The sequence below is a fragment of the Aquila chrysaetos genome, chromosome 2, assembly GCF_900496995.4.
Source record: "Aquila chrysaetos chrysaetos chromosome 2, bAquChr1.4, whole genome shotgun sequence".
NCBI lineage: Eukaryota > Metazoa > Chordata > Aves > Accipitriformes > Accipitridae > Aquila > Aquila chrysaetos.
The window spans coordinates 65,235,690-65,258,573 of NC_044005.1; positions in this window are offsets into that span (position 1 = coordinate 65,235,690).

Consider the following 22,884-nt stretch of genomic DNA (forward strand, 5'->3'; position numbering starts at 1 on the left):
ATGTAATATGAACAGTGATACGTAGACTGTGTAGCCTGACTCTTGGCCTAATATTCTTTGTGGTGTTTGTCAAAAGCACAGGTTTCTCAGCTGAAAGCATGATTTGAGAGGTTAGATGTAGCAAAACACTGGACCCATGAACCTATTCTGCTTTTTGGCAGAAAAATGATAGTCATTTTCCAATTAACTCAAAGTAGGAACAAAAAGACAACATATTTGAGAAACAGTAACAATAACAGGTCATAAACCAAGTACATCTTAAACAGGAAACTGGAAGAAAGTAGCAGTTCACAGAAGAGAGCTGGAAAGAGAGAAGACACACTGTACCACAAACTGGCAAGAAATGACCATAACGTTGTTTGTAGGAAAAGCGAATGAACAAGAGCTATGTACAGACAAAGGAGGCACAATCAAGCAGATTTAAAATGTCTTAAGAACCTACATGATGAAACATAAGGCAGGTGAGATGGAATAGGTCTGCCCATGCTCAGGTTCTGGAAGAGCAGTTCCATGAGTCTGGGGCCAACATTTTCTGCTCTGTGTCTTGCTCCAGGGATGTGCCGTAGGGCACTGAGACAGGAAGCATGGGCACTAAGGAAGAGTTTTTCTCAGGCAAAAAGCTCTGGCTCATGTTTAGACAATCATCTGCCCGTGGAATCCTGAATTATATCTGGCAGCAGATGTTCACAGAAATCTCCTGAAAAAAAGTGTCTGTCCAAAGCTTACTGAGGCCAGTGAAACCTTTTCTGAACTTAACTTCTTGCCTAAAAACCTCCAGTCCCTACCTTAACTCATCCCAGTCTTGTCACCAGTAGCAGCCATATATAGTTCTCTGTGTATTTTCCCATGTTTCCTGCAATGCATGGATAATTTTTAAAACTTTTATTTACAAACCCATCACCTTGTCCTCATTCAAATGCTCTCCAAAGCACTGCTTCTCTTTAAACACACAGAATTGACTTTAAGACTGAGAAAAGAAAACCCTCAAACCCAACATTGCTAGCCTTAGTGTTTTCTACTGGGTCGAGTCCCCTGTGCATCTCAGTCAAAGAGTAGAGGCAGGGAACATCTTTATTTGGGTACTGTATTAGGTAAGGATACTGTTAGTATTAAATAACTTATACGCAATAATGTTAAGAGATCGCTTTTACATCTGTCCATCCTCTATATTGTATAATGTTGACAGCCTTCTTTCTCTTCAAAAAACAATGGTCTCCTGTAGTTTGTACATGGTTGGGTTTTTTTTTTTCCCCTGTTACAAAATGGTTATCCACTTTTTGGTTCTTGCTGAGCCTTAGTATGGTTTCTTTAATTCAAATCAAATGTGCATGCTGCATTTTTCAACACAATTAAAGACTAGCTCCTGATAGAAAAATAGCATTAGAATGAATTAATTGTCGGTACTAGTTCGATACCAGATACAAAGAATCTGTTTTTAATTAAGTGTCCCTCTGGTGAAAATGCTGTGTTATAAAAATGACAACTCAGCATGCATATGAATACTGCATTATAACTTCGATGTCATGTTTGCATAGTTTACTGTTTTATGAAATGTATTGCTGTGCTCTGCCCTACTGGAATTGAATTAAATTATGAAACTCAAGCTGGCACAGAAATAATGGACTGAGAATGTATACAACATTAGATTCTTCCCACTCCTCCTAATAACAAATAAACCAAAAAGTCATCTGGTTTCATTTTTTTGGAGGAAGTGGAGTGGTATAGAAAAGTCAGGAGGGGTGCTTTCATACTTTTTAATACTTGTATTGCAAGATGATGTAAAATTCTGAAATAACTTTTGCCTGGCTGCAGGAGCACTCAGAGGAAAGTTCTTCAAACATAACAAACAAGATCTCTTTTGTTATGATTTTATTTTTAGAAAAAATTATACTGTGGAATTGTCAGTGCAGCTGTGACAGTATAATTCAGGACAGAAAACATAGGAAATATATCTCTCCTTCAAAACTGAGACTGAGCCCTTAAGATCAGTAAAGCCCCACGAGACTTTTCACAGCTGCAAGGCTTTAAGTTAGGGCGTCCCAGCCATTTCAAATGAGGAGGGTTTTCTGCTTACCTGCTGTCCTCCCTCACCTCTCCTAGCCAGCATGTTCTGCTTTTCCTTCCGTCAGCCTCTGCACATTAAATGATTCTTGAGGTTCTCAACCTAGTTTTGGATGCTTGCTCTAATTTCGGCAAAGGAAGAAGACCTAATTGAAAACTGATTGTTTAATGTGTGACTATGTGATGTTTAATGGCCATTTCTGAGGTATTTAATAGTGAGTGAAATATTACACTTATCTGACTAGGCTTTTGGAACCTCAGTGTTTTGAAGTGTCTGGGAAATACTGAAATAAAAGTGTTTAATATGCATGAATATGCATGAATATTTTTCTATTTCATCCTAGAAAAAGCAGTTATAAGTTTCTTGGAAGCATTTAGGCTATATTTTAGTGATGTAAAAGATAAGCAAGGTTGCATGTTAGATTTAAATTGCTTAGAAAAGCTGTATGACTTGTCAGAAATATTTATGTTGCTTCTAAATAAAACATTTCTTTCAATCATTGATCATTTTGTGGTTGACTAAAATGAATTTAACTTGCTAATTGTCGGTGTAGGAAATTTATTAGAACAGGTGTAAGATAAAGCTGTCACGGATATTTTTTCCTTGCTTTTTCCCAGTTAAACACAGCATGTTTGATCAAATTGATTCTTTTTTTCTTTGGGGAAAAAAAAACAACTGTGAAAGAATCACAGGGAGAAGAAATGTCCTTAGCATTCCCTTAGAAGGTTATCCCATATTGCCATCATCAGAATGAACACCTGCAGAACTTAGCGAGCAACTCATGGATTGTTCCACAGCCATCCCAGGAAAAGCTGACCGTCTTCTGTTTCAGGTGAAAATCTGTGTCTCTAGTCCACACTCCGTCCCATCAACACCTGGGAGGATGCCTATTAAAAAGAGAGAGTATCTAAAATGTACTACCTGACTTATAGAAAAATAAAAATATGGTCCCTACACACTTGTAGCATTCACAGGCTAATCTCACACACTGAGAGCATGCATGTAGAAGGGGGGAGGCAAAAAGGGATAAAAGAAAGCAACAGTAATAACATTTGAGATCCTTAGTCACTGCTTTTTTTCTTAAAGTTGCAGAAGGAGCAGAAGATGAAGGGAGGCTTGAGTGGTCAAATACCAATAGCTAGAGTTAGTGAAGTGAAATGAAAGACTTTAAAGCTTACGGCAGAAGAAGATGATGAGAAAGTTATAACAGATGGGACTTAGGCTGCCAGACTATAACTATCTTAAAGTTCATCATCCAGTCTAAAGTAGTTGTCCAGTCTCCATCTGTGGAGGTGCTAGGAGGCCTCGCATGACCCTCTCTGAGGTTGATGTATAAATTGCACGGTATAAATAACTTTGATCAATATATTTATTCTCTGTTGACTATAAAGGGAGTTGAGAAAACTGCCTTAGACAAAATACCTAACATTTCTATGGCTGTAGTTAGGTGAGAGGAATCCACTCAGTACAATGAACAAAATTTGAAAGGAAGAGGGACATTGGAAAGATAGGAAAAAAAGCAGAGGAACTGAAAAGAAGGTAGTGTGAAGGAAGGTGATAGGAAAAGAAAAAAAGAACAAACCAAGTATAAGAGACAGGACATATGAAAAAAATAATCATTAGTCACATGAAAAACAAAAGAGGACAGAACCTAGCTGATATCTCCACATATTAACTTCAGAAGTTTACAGATTCAGGCTCTGAAAAGACCCAGATACATTCCCTGGCAGCTGACTTTTGCATTATGTTTATCAAGAATAGGTCTATGGAGAAGTGCCTGTAAGTATGCAGCTCCATCTTTGAGTCATTAAGTTCATTATCACCCAAGACTGTGGTGAAGATCAATCTCTAGAAACATCCACTGATAGTAGAAACAAGGTAGGACTCATTGGCACTGTAAAGTGATAATTGTTTGGATGCTCCCAAACTATAGCAGCAGTTTATGTGCTACCATATTAGCCCATTATATCCTATGATAATTTGTGTAATGACATTGAAAAATCTCTTCAGAAGAATTTGAAGTTTGGCAAGAAAGTTTGGCAAGAGGACTAGAAGTTTGGCAAGAAACAGAAGACCACTGCATACAATAAAAATTTCATAGAGGTTTTCGATTCTAATGTGTGACACAACATAGGTGAGTGATACGTAATATGCACAGACCAGTCTTCTACTTGGATAAATAAAATAAAAATTTGTGTTAACAGATTAAATGATCAAACAGCAAGTAAAGCACCTGATAGGAACAATAAACAGAATCATTGGTTACGTAGATATTTTTCCTCTTGGAGGAAAGGTTCTATCTTTATCTAAATGTAAGCAACAAAATCTTTGTCAGCTGATTAGTGTTCATTCAAGGAACAATGCCAAATCACTTTCACTTTTAATCCAAATAGTCAATCATTTCATAGAATCATAGAATCATTTAGGTTGGAAAAGACCCTAAGACCATTGAGTCCAATCATAAACCTAACACTGCCAAGTTCACCACTAAACCATGTCCCTAAGTGCCACATCTACGCGTCTTTTAAATACCTCCAGGGATGGTGACTCCACCACTTCCCTGGGCAGCCTGTTCCAGTGCTTGACAACCCTTTCAGTGAAGATACAAAATTTTTAAGTCCATGATAGAGAAAACCCTTTACAGAGAAGATAATTCTGGCAACGCTGTTGGTACATTTCAAGAAACTCACTGGCAAAAGAATAGAATAGAATAGAATAGAATCATTAAGTTTGGAAAAGACCTCTAAGATCAAGATTTGCAAGTAACCACACCACAGTTGAGGACAACCTAATTTAGACTGCTCATAACATATATGTGCTATTACTGTTCTTTATGTTCTTTCATGAAGTCACAGTCTGACTTCCTGATTATTTTTGGCTCTTTTTTCATTGCAAATATCTATAAATAGGCTTGATAATAGAACTATAAAATGAACAAAACAGGCTCAGACAATGGTACTTTGAAGGTTATCTGTACACTGTTCAGATTTTGCATGTTTTCTTTGTAGAGATTCTACTGCTTTTAGGATGCTACTTATTCCTGGGTTGCATTCTTCATTTTATAACTTTTTTTATATGAATAGCAGGTTGGCTCCTGAAGAGAAGAGTTGCTAAATCATAAATGAGGAAAGATATTTTGAAGTTTTAAATCCTGCTTGGTCACAAAGAGAGACAATAGTTGTTGCTAATGTTAAATGTTATTCAGAGGAGCAGGTCAACATTTCCTTACATATGGAAAAGGGTAACCAATGAGAAAGGAAATTAATCACTGAAAATCAAGGAGATATTAATGTCTTAGAATGACTGGAACAAAACTAAAAGGGTAAAAACTTTCAGGGTCACCATAGTAGCCTGGGTGTTGTCTCATGCTGCTACAGTAGCTGATTTTCTGGCTTACTTATAAATTGAAGCAATTTTACAGATTGGGAGAAGATTCACCTTCCCTAATTTAGGTGTTAAAAGTTAGTTGTTTAAATTCAGGTGAGTTGCCCTAGGGACCATGTACAGTCAATGAGAGAAACAAGCAATTCATTTCATCTTAAACTGGTTGTATTAAGATAGACAACATGAATTGTTTTCTGAAGTTATGGGATTTCTTCTATTGACCATAAAGGAGACCAATGTGACTTGGACTACTGAAACAAGGAATCTTAGATTACAGAAGATTAATTCCAATCTGGGTATATTGCTACAAATTCGTTGGTATTTGAGTCTGTCAGCTTTATTTCTCTGTTTTGGTGGGAGGGAAAAAAGAACCTTGCAACAGAATTAAAAAATAATATTGTATTATTTTTACATTGCATGTTTAGAATTTTTATATATAACTTCAGAAGCAGAATATTTTTAAGACATTCCTTACATTCTGATAATTAACAAAAGATGGCAGAGATAAGAAATGCAATAAATCTTTCAAAACTAGATTGAAGGTTGTTATTAGTCTTTGAATAATAGCAATTATTTTTGTTCTCTGAATGATACAATTAAACACAGTCTGCTTAGTTAAAGCTTGCTTAACAATCCTACCAGAGAGAAAGGTACAAAATACCCATGGCTGCTAGATAAATAAGTCCTCTTCTAGGAAGCCTTGTATTGACCTAATGATCAGTGATGGTTTTAAGATCTCAAAGATAAGTTTGTATGATGTCCCAGCTACAATGTTGTTAGTGTGGTGCTAGATATTCTTTTTACCTTGTAATATTTGACTCCTCTTAAAAAGATTCTTCTTAAGAATACCAGTGACAGTATTCTGTCCTTTAATTCCTGGTTGCATGAAAGTGCTTTTTGAAAACCAGGTATAAAGTCACAGATAATTGATTAGCAATGCCAACATATTTCGTATATTGTGTTTTAATTTTCTTTCTGTTTTTTAAAAAAGTGGCTTTCAGAAAAAGCTTTGACTTGCCTAAATGGAAGTCCAAATAAGTAAAGTATGTGGTATTTCCACACATGTAAGCAATTTGATTTCTCTGTACAAAAATCTATAGCATCCAAATGAGCATGAAAATTCAGAAGCATCAACACTAATTCCTTTTATATCTGTGACATTATTTAAAGACAATAATCGTTGAAGAATTTGCACAGATTTAAAGAAGCAAGATGTATTTTTGAAAAAGTGTTTGTGCTGTGCCAGGTTTTTCCCTATTTACTCTAGATTACAGAGGATGCAGCTGTCGTCTTCAGAAGGTGGAATGTAAGGAGTACATTTTCAAAGCATGTTCTAATAGCATGATTTATTTTAGCCCCTGTTATTTGTTGACTACAATGCTTGGATAACTTTTTAAGGATAACTTCTGAGTTTACAGGATAGCTTTTTAGGAAACAAGGTAACTTTTAAAAGAAAATAAATCCCAGTAGTCTCTTTAGATGAAACTAGTTCAATTAAAAGGAAAAGGTTAAAGAGTGGGCCCTGACACTTCTTCTACTGCAGGCAGTCAGAAATGATGCTATTGACTCTCTGGGTGCAGAATATGCCTCGCAGTACTTTTTGGATATTGACAAATTGTAATTATTCAGTCCTGTACAACTAACTGTGAGTTGCTTTAAGTTTTTATAAATAAACCTAGCAGTTACCTCTTTTTATTTTTACTTTAAGAACTGTATGGTGATCATACAATTTTTTCTTATTCTGTATTTTTGCTTTTGTGGCTCTTCATATAGATCATTAAAATAAAAATTAATTATATTAGAAGTCACAATAACTTTCCAGACTCAAACATGAACATTTTTGTTTATTTTGTTCCTCTCATTTTATCATATTCCATTTATTTGATAATTCAAATCTAACCTGTTTTAATTATATGCATGCTGAATTTATTGCTCGCCATGTATGCACGGAACATCACTGTGTTGAACAAAATGACAATGGGATGATAATAAGTTCATGGTTGCATCTCTCACAGCAGTGAGTGGGAGAAGTGGAAAGTGCTGCAACTTCAACAAAGCATGACAAAAAAACAGTTTCCGTGTATGGTTTTAGTGAAATTCTAGTCCCTAACTTCAAAATGTAGCAATGAATTTTAGTATACACACACACACAGAGCTTTCCATCATACTCTCTCTCTGGTTTCCCAGAATAACAGGGAAATAGAAGGGAAACATAGTCTTTCTTTATTATTAGATCATCCTTCAAGAGGTAGGACAACCATCTATTCAGGGAGGCTGTGGTCTTCTTCCAGCATTGTGAAATCTCCATACATTGATATTTGAAACCACAGAGTTCTGCTCAATGCTGACAGCATGATACGAATCTATTCACCAGCAAAGCTGGAGAAAACTTTCACAGGCTGCTGATAGCTTGCAAATTTACAGAATAATTGTGCCTGGGTTGAATCATCCAGTCCTTTCCACAGCCAGTGTGTTAAATTTCATATCTTTGCTGGCATTAAAGTTTTGTAATAGCAAACAAGACAAGAGCTGGAGATTGTGGAACAGAAAAAGTAACAGCAAGACAATCGTCCAGATTCAGTGGCCCAACAATCAGTTTATGTAAAGCCATACTCTGAGATATGTGGGAAAGATGTTGTTAAGTGAATATGTACAAACTGTAAGTGGGAGGGAAAAAGGAACTGACATTTCATCTTTTTCTTGACTGGGTGAGGTATTAGTTTAGCTGCAACAGCATTAGTATGAGCAAACACAGAGCCTTTTAATTTCAGTCACATATTTATTGATTAGTTATTTCCTTACACTAAGGTAGTGTATCTTTTTATTTTTTTTAGTATCTTGTTTTTTACTAAAACTCTTTCTTACCTGGATATCCACCATCTGCACCTTCCACCATCTTACTGTCAGGAATTGCTGACACAGGAGAAACATATCACAAGATCTGGCAACAGGTAAATAAACACTGCATAAACAATAAAATACAATGATATTGTGTTTCCATCATTAAACTAGTGGGATGCTTGGATTTTTCTTATCATTTATGGTAACAGTAGCAGTAAGTGATTTCACTGTAGCTTCCTGGGGCACTAGTTGTAGCCAAGGACAGTGCTGACCTAGAGCCTGTACAGACAAAGAACAGAAATACAATGCCCACCTCAGAGCTCACTCTAGTTGTAAGGAAAGAGACAGCAGATGGATCAAGCCATACAGGGACCACCAGGTAGCAGTGAGACAACCTGCAGCCTAAACAATGTCAAGTTTATTGTTAAGTTTCCTGTATGTATTGTGGTAAAAGAGAGTTCCTACAGATAATTTAAAACATGACTGCATGTGCAGGTGTTAACTTCAGAAATTCTTCCCAAAATGATTTGACTTCAGCTGCCTGCTGCTTATTTTGCAATTGGTGCAGACTGACACAATGCAAATCTGTTTAATTTGAACTGACTTTATAAACACGTGGGAATTACTGGTAATAGCAAAATGAACCCTTCAGAAAAAAATAAATCTGTAATAAATACCTGAACAGAGAATCATACTTTGTGGTGTAAATTAAAACAAAACAAAACAAAAAAAAAAGGAAAAAAGCCTGTAATTAAAAGTAAATCCTGTTACTGACTCATATGAGGAGCCAGAAGTTTAGACTGTGCATCGAAACATTAATTGCTTATATAATTGAGGAGCTCAAACTTGAGGCACTATTTTACTACACTAGAGCTTATCTGCGTGTGATTTGTTGCACTAGTTGAGCTGTTGCTGTATTGTACACTCAAGTTTCTTATTTCTTTCTCTGGGATTCTTTCAGAGAGCGAAGTGGGCAAGAGTAAAATGCCTTTGAAAAAAAGCAGTGAAGTTATTCTTGTAGCAAAGGCATTGGGTAGGTAATTACAATCAGCTATTGCTGATTTTGGCTAACTTTAAAGTTCACTTCGACATTGGTTTTACATCCGTCTCATCATAAAGTAATCTTTGAGTGCTTGTGCAGACATATTGATTTCTTTCCAGGAAACTGACCCAGTCGGTTACAGTAAGAGGACATTGTTTTTAATAATGAAGGAATAAACAAAACTGTTGGCTTGGAAGCGTCAGTGAAAAGCAAGTACTCTTTTCAACAGCAATATGCCTTATTAAGGAAAGCTAAAGGTTTTTTACCCGAAAGATTAAAATACACCGTTTTTTTCACTAATTTGCTGAAACTAAGCCTGCTGGATTTACTCCAGGTCATTTGTACGATGGGATTGCCCTTAAACTAGCCGTTACGCCGCCACCAAACCTATTTATTCATGCCCGGCTGAGCCGGTGTAGTCTCTTTGGCCAGTCCCACGGCACCTGGTCGGAGTAGCCGTGCCGCACCCGCACCCGCACCCGCGCCCGCGCCAGCGCAGCTGCCCGCGCGTTGCCGCGCCCCGAGGCGGCTCACGCGTGTCCCGCCCGAGGCGGGAGGCCGCGGGCCGCCCGGCTGCTGCCCCTCCGCACCTTCGCCACCCCAGGGCGGTGCCGGGGAGCCCAGCCCGGCCAGCCGCCTGCGCCGGCAGCTCCGCCGATTCCTCGGGAGGAGAGCCGCCCGTCTGATTTTGGAGCTCTGGCGAAAAGCCTGAGCTCATTGATTACAGATCGCTGTTAATAAAGAGCATTTGTAATGCAGCAGTGGCGATACAATCTCCACACGCCGGTTCATGATGGCCCTTCAGTCTCCACAATTAAGTCGTCCAGCAGGCATGCCCCCTGTTGCAGCTGCTCTGTCAATCTCATTTTGTAGTACAAATGATCTTAGACCCAGTGTTTGACATGGGGTTTTAACACCAAAGAAGGCAATTCTGCAACTTCAAATGAGCCTAATTGGCTGTGCGCTCAGGCGTTCACTCAAGCTGCTTCAGTCCATCAGAGAGAGATTTCCAACTAATTGAACAGCTCAGAAGAAAAAGAACCACGGAAATCACAATGCACTGGGTCGTTTGAGAGGGTTTTTCGTGATAAAAACCTTCAAAATAAGATTTTTGTTGTTGTTGTTAAATCAGCCACCTGTCAATCTGGAAAGAGGTTTCATTGGTACAGAAGCTTTTAATGAGGTGTGGCCTAAAAATCGGTGGCTATTAATAGCAAAGTCTACAGGTAAATGTAATTTTTTTATATTAGAAATGTTTATTTTGTATTGTCAAAGTATTTTCTTTAGACTGGCAAGGTTTTCTTATGGTGCATAACAATTATGTGGTAGTGGACAGACTCTGCAAATACAAGACATTTCTTACCCGAGGAATGCCATTTGAGACAATCTTACTGCTAAAGTGTGTAAAGTTATTCATGTGTACAAGTGTTGGGACTGGGCTGGGTGAGATTCTGCTCACGTAAATATTTGCCTTTTTTTTTTTTTTCTTAGCACAGCTGAATTTAAATTTGCATGTTTGTTCTAGGAAATTATGAACCTGGTTTCTCTTCCGAATTGCACCTTTTTTACCTCTTGTTTTCTCTCTACTGATTTAAATAACTTTCCTTCAAAGGTCAATTCAGAGACTTTTGCCCTAGTGTTTACATACTGTATGTCTAATAATTCCATATCTATTCCATGAGTGATTCAAACATATAATTTATGCAATATTTGTATTCGACATTCAGGGTAGTAGTTCACATCTGAACTGATGACAACTCAGTATCTACTTTTTCACAGAAAGGAAGATAGAACAGACTAAATAATATTTATTTATTTCCTTCCTTTTTAAAATAGGAAGAAACTGAAGGCTTTTGCTTCAGTAAATATGAGTACGGAACTTCAATTATTGAAATAAGCTGTGTTCTGGGGAGGGGCTGATTAACCCAGTCTAATAAAGCACTTCAGCAGCTGTTTAATTGTAAGTATGTAAGTATTCCTCTGATTCCAAATGCCAAGTTGCCTTTGTCACTATTTGGACTGTGGTGGTACAGAGGGGCTGAGCCCATCTTTAAGACCCTGTGAATGGCATGTACACTTTAGTCAGGGTCAATGTTTACCCCAATGAGTATGCAAATCTTCTGAAAGAAAAAAAAAAAAGGTGTGTGTATATCCATCCATACATATATAGATATAAAATATAAACTAACTGTTCTAGCTTGTGGAAAATTCCAGACAGTCTGAGGCTTACGCCTGTACTTTATTTTTTTTCATCAGTATTTACACAATTAGACTCTAAAGTAATGGTATATCCCAATAAAATAAGACCTCAGTTGATCACAGGGAATGCAAAACTCCATGAAGTCAGTGAGAGTATCTTCTATTCAACAACCAGGTAATTATAGTGGCATTTATATATTGTTGTCATCTTTAAAGCCCAGTAGCAATGAAACTAAACCCAAAGTAGTAAACATTTTTGTTGAAGTCTCATAAACACATATATCCTAACATTTTACAGGCATCCATAGAAGTTAACAGCAACATTCTCATTTGACTTCTGTGAGAACAGAATCAAACACTCCAGTTTCATGATCAATGACTAAATTCTTTCAGTTGAAATGAACAGTGAAGAATAATATCTGCATGTTCAGAATGTACTTTTCCCAATCACTTGAGGTGCTTTATTGCTCTGGTGTTGAATCATCACTCAGAATTTTAAAATTCAAGCATATGTAAGAGGATATAAACATAACATGGTTACTTAAGTAAAATATCCTTTTATTTCAGGAATATTCACTAAATTAAATTAAAACATCATGATGCTTATCTCTCTGAGGATATATTTCAGCGTGAACTATACCCCAAGAATATTTTTGTGTAAATTCTGAAGGATTGTACTACACATATGATATCAAATGCACTTGTAATCCTATAGTAAAGACAGTAATTGTTAAGTGCCTTCTAGGTCCCCTAACAGTGGGGTGGAGCTGTAGCTACAGGGATCTTTGCTGCTGAGCTCAGCAGAGAAGCTGCCCATGTGATTCCAGATGTTTCTGGTTTTTTGGGGCAGGGGACCTCCCAGGATCAGAATGCCAGCATGTCTGAGGTAGAGGAGCCACCCTTTGACACTGGAAACTCAGTAGTCCTAACCCTATAGCTCTGCAAGAAATTCAGTTGGATCCTCAGGGGCAGATGGGCTAAACAGATCCATGTTGGCAACTTCCCTAGCCAATTGCATCTGCCAAAAATCTCATGTTTAATTTGCACACGCACACACAAAGTATATTTCTAAACCAAGAGGAAAAAAAAAAAGTCAAAAAAAGAAGCTGAAAACCTTATGCAGGAAAACAGCTGCACTCATTTGTGCTACGAACCAGCTGAGTCAGCCCTTAACTCGAGTCCTAATTAATTTGTGCACACGGTGTAACCAACAAAGAATGGCAACAGACAGAAGAATGGACTGTGTTGAGGGGGATTAGTCTCTAGCAGAAAGACTGCCTGAGAGAGAGAGAGCCTGATGACAGCTAATTGCTGCCAGGAGGGCCAAAATAATGGGCAGCCTGCAGGAGAAAGAGAAAAGAAAGAGCTGGTGGAAGTAGTCCTCAGGTGTTTGTGGTGATGAAGTTCATTGCCCCCACTGTTTACTCTGGTGTTCAGCCTTAATGCCCATTTGGAACTGGCACAGTCAGAAGCCTCGTTAAAATAATAAGATCTGAGTGTGTAATGTACTGATGGAGTCAGAACTCCATGCAAATGTCCCTTTCACAGGGGATGTTCAGTCTGACTGGCACGTAGGGTTCAGGCACTGAGCCTTGGGAAGAGCTGAATAGCCTGATGTTTTTGCGCAGCAGCTCCTGCAGACACTTAACATCTGTGCTTAATACAGCTTCCTCTCATGACAACTGTTTAAGTGGGTGATGTCTGAAGAGATTTTTGCCCTTTAGGATTTGTTCGTTCTGTTAACATCCTGTTTTTCATCTAGGAACTGCGGCACTGTGTTACTAAACCACTAGTAACCTGAACGTTATCCTGCACTATTCTGAACTTGCCTTGCTAGAAGTGGAAATAAGTTAAACATACTTCTGTCGTTCCATTTCTTAAAATCTAAACAACGAATGTTTAATATTTGATAAATATACAACATATTAGACTACCCCTGTAGTTTCTTATGTGGGAATGTGTTAATATTTAATAAGGAAAAAAAAGTGCAGCACTACTACTGCTTTTGAAGTCGCTGTAAATTGCCAGCAATAAGTACCATTGAAATTCAAGCCCCAGGTGTTGCAAGCTAAGCACTGAAAATGGATGGTCTGCAAAATCCTAACTCTCTCCTCTCATAAATGTTTTCACTATTTTGCTTTACATGTCCATTACAGCAGGACTGGCTTAAACTTGTTAGCTGAGAACTGTTGAACAGTGCTTTCTGGAGGAATGAGTAGCAATTCCAAAACAAACCAAAATATTTTCTGCGATTAGAAAGTCATCCCAGTTAGAAAAAGACATGGGAACGTCATGCATAATGTATATGTGGACAAGCCATACAAACATGTGTTCATGCATATGTAGATATATGAATATCTCATCAACGATAAATGTCATCAGTGACTGATAATAGACAGGGGAAGCTATCAGATATTTTAGAATGAATGCTCACAAAACAAGATAAAAAAAAAGGAAAACCCTGCTGTTCATACAGTTCCAGTAAGTGATAAGGGTAGAACAGCTATCAAATACAGTGCAAAAGCTACCATCAACTGGCAAGAATGTTAAACCAAATCTACTGTAATAAGACAATTTGAATCAACACGACTTGAAAACCTACATCCACCATACATCAAAGTTAGCTTATTAATTTGTCAGTCACTATTACTGATTTGTAAGAAACATAGATATACTGTCCTGATATGAAAAAAGATAAATAATGTATTTTGAGTATTCAAGCTGGCTAGTCTTCTGACCAAAGCCAGGGCAAAGATCATATAATCTATAGTCAAATAACAAATTAAAAGAGTTTTACACAATCAATGACAGCTGACAAAGTTAACATCATATACAATGTAAGGGCTCAGTACCACATTACGTTCTGGTTAAAAATAGTTTAATAAAAACTTTAATGGAGTCCATATGAAAGAAATTAGACTGGTCCACAAACACTAATTTCAAATGGAAAATCTACATCCAAAAAGGGGCAAAAAGTCTAGTTAGGTCCTGCCAGGTCCTGTTCATGAATGAGATGTACCCATTCTCTGTTGTGATCTAAAAGAAAGTATAAAATCATTGCTTAGGAAATGATGATTAAAAAAACTGAATGACAATAAAACTATGAGGAAAAGATTGCCTGACAATGAACTTCCTTTGAATGGAGTGTGCAACAAATGAAGATCTCAGAATTTGCCTTCATGAACTTATACTATGAACTATGAACTTATACATTCTTCATTAAAGAAAAAAAATTAAAAATATTTATTTGACTATATTTATTTTGATATCTCATTTCAATAATAGTTGCTTTTTTAGCTCAAAAACCCCCTCCCAATCAGAAAAGCAAGTATCTTGCTCTTAAACTGAAAATCTCATAATTGCCTCTAACGTCTTTCTTCCAGAATGTAACTCTAGGAAAACCTTTATGATTCTGATAGAAGTGTGTATTCAGAGGGAATACGAGTTCATCAATTTCTCTCCAATTAGTCCTGCTAATGTAGGACCACAACGTAGGTCATGCACACCAGATGAGCGGCGTTGATCTGGATTTAGGTGACATGGAAAAGAATCCAGAGCCACAGTAACAAATCAGCATAGGTATGAATGAGGAATAACAGCCCAGGGTTAGAAGAAAGCACAACAAGCAGCATTGCTTAAAGAATCCACTGTACAAAAAGCAAACTAAAAAACTACAGAAATTTTAGAAAAGTCACCAAAATTATTGGAAGTCTTAAACATTGTGAAAATGCAGGTTATGTTTAGGCCATTTCTTAAGCTTTCCTTGGGTAAATAAAACATGTTAAGCTTCCAGAGGGAGACATTCTGAGATTGGATAGCTATTTAATCTAGCACTTTTTTTTTTTTTTTTGATATCTCACATTCCCCCAAACAGAGCAAAGCTGAAAATACATTAACATGACTTGAAATGTTGTCTTTGAAATAGTGACAAACATAACAACTACTGGAGATCAGACATGGCCAGGACTAATCCCTTGCCCCAACAGCAAGTAGCACAGGACAGTTACGCCCATAAAGCTAACCTCATCTACACCACCCTGCCCACAAATCCCCGTTAAGCCTATTGGGAACAGATTACAGCTCGTGTCCCTTCCCGAATGTGCCAGGGCAGTGCTTGGACCTACAGGGCACTGACTAAAGTTGTGCCAAGGAGCACAATAACAATTAAACAATATGGAAGAATCTGGCCCTGGGTAAATTTTACTGGGACAGAGGTAGTCAATGTAGTCACATAAAATTAGCTTCCCTTCTCCTTTATTTTTTTTTCCTGTTCACCATTAATTGCCCTATACTTAGAACCCATTTCTCCTCATGGCTGACTGACACCACCAGCAAAATGGTTAAAGATGACGTTCTGCTCTGAGGTTTGTCATTAACTCGGTGCATGGCTTTGGACTACTGAACTAAGCTCTTCGCCAGATTCTCCCTACCTGATCTAGACATGAAATGTGCTAGCTGTCCCCAGGATGACCCTGATCCTCTAGTGGCTACACGGCAAACCTGGTTCCTCACTGAAGAATGTGAACTGAGTAGGATGGATCCAGACCCTTGTGCCTTAGGTTGTTTATCTGTAAAAAAGACCCTGAGTTACCTTCCTGAGGTGATGAAAAAAATTAATTACTGTTTTCCAGTTTCAGAGAATTTTCCATGAACAAATCTTGTACAGCTGTGGAATATTTCTTCTTTGTTAGTGATAGTGTGCTTTGTGGTTTTGCAGCAGACCAATTTTGCATTTGTAGATTTCAGTCAATTATTCAAATTATTTTCCGATGAAATTAATGTACTTAATAAAGCATAGGCAGTTTTAACACCAAGCAAATGTGCTTAAACCACATACAGATAATTTCCTTTTACAGAAATCCTGTCGAATCCACTCCGTTCCTAAGGAATTTCTGTCTTGGCAAGTGATCTTCATCATCAGCCACGGTAGTACTCACTGCCCCTAACACTGGTATAGCTCTAAGCTCTCTCTACCTGAGAGATCCCTAATCCAAATGTTAGGCACACCAGTAACAGCCTCAGATGGTTTTTTCTGCAAAGAAACAAATTGGTTTTATGTCTCTCCTTCAGCTGCCTTGCCTCGGCTTGGGTCCCCTGGGGTATATTGAGCTAGCGGGCTTGGGCAGTGAACTTTCTCCCTCCTGCCAGATTGAGGCAGCATCTGAGAGTCTGCACAGCTCCGGCTGCAGGATGGTCTTTTTTATGTGGATGTAATGGATGAGGACTCAGGGGCAAACGGTTGACCATTTCATAACACAGACCCTGTGATATGCAAAGCTTTCATGGAGTAAGGACTTATGCTTCATTTCAACTCTGCACTCTGTCTGTTCTAATATCCTTTCAAATTGTGTGACAGGGTTGAGAGACACGGCAAGCGGAAAGTGCGTTAAGAGGTTTACAATAGTTCTCTTTTTTCCAGGAGCCGTGTTAACAAGAAAAGACCATGTTCCTGGCACAGTCCCATAGTAGACATTAATCTCAGCCCTCTGGGATGATAAGGGAATGAGACCCTTAAAGACTCGGTGTCTTTTCTGAGAATTACTTTTAATAGTCCAGCTAAAATGACCAAAGCGACCAAATCATGGACCAGTGCAAACCAGAAGTGTCCCATTTAAATTGTTATTTCTTGGTTTTTTTGCTTTTTCTATTTAAAAAAAAAAAAAGTTTTTGAATGGTCTCTTTCAGCTTAATCATCCTTGCATGTTTTTCTGTAGTGTCCGTGCAAACATTTATGAAACACTTGGTATTCTTTTTTCTAATGTGACCTAGTGGCAAGAGTTTATCAACATTTCTCAAGAGACTTTGGAGTTAAAAGTGCCAAGGCTTTCAGTGGACACGCAAGCAATCATTTCTATATGTTGGCATTTTCGTCTACATAGACCTGGAAAGCAATGTGATAATGAAAGTTTTATTTGTGATAGCTAGATGAACAAGCTGCAGTTGAATAGAGGGCAAACATTGCGTGGTTTCACTATGTTCCTCAAGCTGCTTTTCTTTGTCTGAAGACACTAATGTTTGTGTTGGTTTTGGTTATTTGGCACAGTTCTCATCTTGATACATCAGATTTTCTCATTCTCTTGGTTTTTGCCTATTTAATAACATCTCTTTTGGTGATTAATGCTGTGGACTCCTCTATCAAAAAATCCTCCAGCCAGACAGCTGTTGGAATGAAAAGCTGAGGTCTCTGCCACTCAACTTTGATCGCAGGACTAGGAAAGGAAATAAGAGGATTTGCAGGTTCTAGTGTGTACCTCTTTTTTCTGTATATATTTATTGTATTCACTTCTAAAAGGAAAAAAATCATGTTGTCTTTTTACTGAAAGGGTACACAACAGAAATCAATTTAGAGGACAATGTGGTTATGGAAAAATCAATAAAAAATATATTGACAGAATACAGCCCATGGATTCTGTATAAGCTCAGGACGATATATGACCACCTGTCATATACACCCTTCTTTTTAGAATGGTAAGACCTCTACGTGTCTTTAATCCTACTTGTTTTAAAATCTCAGTTTGGCTATTTACTTGATTATCCGAAATGGAAGAATAGTCTCAGACTTCATTCCTTAAGTACAAATATTCAAATCAACATAAACTGTGACATTCACTGAATAGAAGCCAATATGTTGTGCACGTGATGAACAACGCATGCATGCTTCAGGCAGGTAACTGTATTTGCAAGTACTTGCTGGCACATATAAAAGCTAGTTTAAATATTAAAATGTAATTTTTCCTCTAAGCAAGGAAAGTACATCATACAAGAGATATTATAATTACTTATTAGTATTTATGGAGGGTTAAATATATTGCCATGACACCAAATACTATTTTTACATATTCAAATAATTCAGTGTTATTTTATTTTTAAATTGATATTGAAAGGGTTTTGGGTTGATGCTGATTTTGATTATATGTTATAATACATGATGGGACTTATATAAAGTGATATGTGAATATATGATATCTTTATTAGGAATCTCGTCAATTGGTGATATGATTGAAAGATAAAACTAACAAATGAATTTAAGTTGTTGGACAGATCCTTGGGGGTTTATCCTGTCATTGTTTTAGTTTTGTTTTTATCATATTTCTTTTGCTTACGTGGCTTGCTAACTGTGTAGTTTCTATAGCAACATCCATTGACCGTTGAAATAATGAAAGCCAGCACAACACTCCTGCAGTGAAATCCCTCATGCTGACAAGCACAAATCCTATTTTCTTTGTCCAGTGTTGCCCATTACTTACACAACTGACTCATTTGTCAACGTGCTTGGGATATTTGCTAATTACTTCTGAATTTGACAAATGCAGCCAATACATCTAAACTTTAGCGTACCTGCAGACTAACATTGTAACAAAGAGTTAAAATAGGAATCCTTTTTGTGTGCCGGAAATATCATTTCTTAACTGTGGAAGGATTTCAAATACATATTTGTGATATTTAGAAGAAAGAACACCTTGAATTTTGAAAAATGAAACCAATCGAACAAACTTTAGTTGCTTTAACTTAATTCTAAGGTTTTTTTTAAGGCTACCTCTCTGGACTGCTGTATTTTATAGCTCTTGAATTTGATTCCAAATTAGCAGCCAACAGGATCAATGCCTGGATGCTGGACCCGAGGGAAGGACGTAGGAGAGGAGCAGGAAGTGGTTCTGGTCATTTGGTAGATGGCACTTAAGCTTTGTATCTCGCTGAATCAATGGTTCATCATGAAGTCAGTGGGCCCCTCACTGTTGGAGGTGTCATCTTCCAGCTGAAATAAAGAACTAACTGCTGATTCTAACTAAAGAGCCTGTAGCAGTTTCTGTGTTAATCTAATGATGCTGACCATTGTGCCATGCAAGTAATTGTATTTTTCCAAATTAAATTCTCCAAATGGTTATACTATATGAAGCAGGAGTGACCTGTTCATGGCTTTTAGTCAGATGTAGCTCTTCCTCTGTTGAAGTGAAGCTTCCAGACTGCATGCTACCTGTAAAATGGAGGATAGAGATCACATACTCTGGACTCCTGGTTATGTGGGTAAGCAAGCCTGTGAAGGCTTCTGCCTTGCCCTGCTCTGGCTCACCCCGGCCTCCTCTAGGCAGAGAAACAGTGAAATCTTTGGAGAGCAACTGAGAGCAATCTTTTGCCTATGGACCACTTTCCAAAACTTTTCTTTTCCTTAGCTTTCCAATCTGTGTGGCTGCTGGCAGTATGAGTGCGTTGGTATGAGACTACAAAGAGTGATAATGATGACTGTTTCTGATACAGAGTCATGATACCCTGCTTAACATCTTCTCTTAGGGTGTGTCATGGTTTAACCCCAGGCAGCAACTAAGCACCACACAGCCGCTCCCTCCCTCCCTCCCATTCAGTGGGATGGAGGAGACAATCAGAAGGAAAAAGGTAAAACTCGTGGGTTGAGATAGGAACAGTTTAATAGAACAGAAAGGAAGAAACTAATAATTATAATAATAACAAAAGGATTGGAATATACAAAACAAGTGATGCACAATGCAATTGCTTACCACTTGCTGACAGATGCCCAGCTAGTTCCTGAGCAGTGATCCCCCCAGGCCAACTTCTCCTAGTTTATGTACTGGGCATGATGTCACATGGTATGGAATATTCCATTGGCCAGTTTGGGTCAGCTGCCCTGGCTGTGTCCCCTCCCAGCTTCTTGTGCCCCTCCAGCCTTCTTGCAGGCTGGGCATGAGAAGCTGAAAAATCATTGACATAGTCTAAACATTACTTAGCAACAACTGAAAACATCAGTGTGTTATCAACATTCTTCTCATACTGAACCCAAAACATAACACTCTACCAGCTACTAGAAAGAAAATTAACTCTATCCCAGCCAAAATCAGGACAGAGTGGTATGCTTTCTTGCTGTGAACTATTAATTACTACATGGACTTTGGAGCTGGATGTAGCACTTGCCTACTTTTGTAAGATTTAATGCTGATGAACTGATTTCAAATGCTGGTGCAATTGTTAAGTTGAGCATTAATCAAAATCAAATCATGAGTCCTGGTAAATTGTAAAGGCACTTGACATTTTTCAGTGACTTTTTTCCCTTTTAAAAAGATTGGTTTGAAACCCATCCAGACACCACAAAAAATATTTATTGCGTCCTTTTGGATTTGCCTCAACAATGCAAAATATGACTTTTGGAGGTTTTATTTGATTGCTGGCATGGTTCATCCCTTTTTAAAGTAGGAAAGTAATGGAAAATATAGGGACAGGAGTAAAACCTAGAAGAGTCAAAATACATTAAAATTTAAATATTCCTATAACATTTTGACTGAACACAGTTTCTGATTTCATTTTGCAGAACAGGAATGCAAAAACCAGTGCGGATGAGCAATAATGTCAGCCTGGTCAGCACAAAGCAGCACTGCTGAGAAGGACAGGTAGAGAGAATATAACTGAGAGGTTACTCCACTGGAGGAGATTAAGTTCTGCAGAAGGTTAATTGCTCTTCTCTGTAAGGCTACTCTGATTGATAATGCTTATTTTTGTTTCAGGTCATATGAGTTGCCTCTGTTTATAGAAAGGATAAAACACAAGCAGCAAAACAAATGTGGTAATATGTGAAAAGGTAATATTTTATTTGGTTATAGCTGGTTTAATAATTAGTTTTGGTTCATCTTCCAGCTGGGTTCATGAAACACATTGTTTGACTTGGCTTTTTTTTTAATATGGAAGAGCTTTAACTGTAACTGGCCAGCTCCAAACTTCATGGCTCTTCAGCTCAGCAGTGGATGTAACTGATAAGGAATTGAGTCATACCAGGAAAACCACAGAAAATTCTCTACTGGGGCAGCTCCTGCCTTGCACGGGACATCACAGGGCTTGGAGGAACTCAGCAGGAACTGAGAGAGCTTGTGGGTCTGGGAATAGCTGATAGTAATCTTTATTCCGGAGGTTAGCAGGCACTTGCAGCTACTGCCTTGGATGTGTTGTAGCCAGTGGCGTCCTGCAAGGTCTTCAAACTCCCACTAAATTTGGGACCATATTCTTGTACTACCCTCTAGCACCAAGCACTGAGTGCAGACAGGCTTGAATCGGCCTCTTGTGATATCTGCGGCCTAAATGAGCCCCAATCCCCAAAGTGCCTTGGGGATGTTGAAATGCTTATTGGGTTTCAAAAGGAAAATTCTGACCAGCTCCAATTTTTAAATGGGAAACACAGGTACGTTAGACATCTGGTGTATTAGGAAGCAGTTATTTGCTGGTTTTGATCATCTCATTGTTATTTAGTAATGGACTTGAATCCCTAAAGTTTCATGTAGGTCCTCAACTTCATGTGTTTAATCTAATAGCAGATAAATCAGAAGAGTATGCTTGAGTGCATATGAGACCAGGTTAACACCTGTAGAGATGTAAGGCTAGAAGAGGAAAGGCCAAAATCTGCTATCATGCATTTGGTTGAAAGTAAATAACTTCATCTGCTTCTTTGGAGGTGCTCTGAATTGTTGTGTCCAAACCTAGCATTTCATGCAATATCTTCAAGGCGAAACAACATCTTAGATTTTTCCTGCTTGAATATCTCAAATGTTTCTTTTAGCTTTAACAAATTTAAAGATATTTCTGGTTCTACATAGGCCAGCAAAAGGTTTATGCGCTACCTCAATTATTGGATAAAATAGCTGGGATCTGAAGTTCTTTACCTGGATTCATGGAAAATAATTTGTTGCCACCATCTAAAACAATTTCAGATAAGCCTTTCACAAGGGAAAAACAGGGTCTTCAATAAACTGCTTAGTATTGCTTTAATGCAATTGATTTTTGTGTTAGAGCGTGGTAAGCTCTTAAGAATTTAAAACCCATCAGGCATTTAACATACAAATGTTCAACACAGCTTTGCACCAGCTACCAACAGAAGTAGGATTGCACAGGTGTAATTCACCAAAGAGTGTGATCTAACTGGTTTGCTTTTCCTATCACATCAAATACACTCCTTAGGGCAAGTCACTTAATCGCAAGTTTAGTGGTGAAAACTGACTAAATTTGTTAGTAGCATGGATTCTTCTCAAGGTTTATGCCATAGTAGCCAAAATCAGCTACAGTCTCTTCAATTTAATAATGTTGTATTTGGACAGATGATTGTTCACTTGAGTGTTTTGAAATAGGAGTCAGTTACTGTGCAGAATCTGTTCAATCAATTTCATGGCTTGGATACATTGTCCTTAGCTAATGGGTATCAACTTAATTGCTGCATGGAAATGTTCCTCTGCTGTACAATTCTTGCCATGGTGGTATGCTGCTTTCAGTAATCGTCTCTCAGGAGTAGGTTGATGATAATTTATATATTTAAATTCATTCATAACTAGCTGACCATTTACTAGAGCATGAAAATCAAGAATTT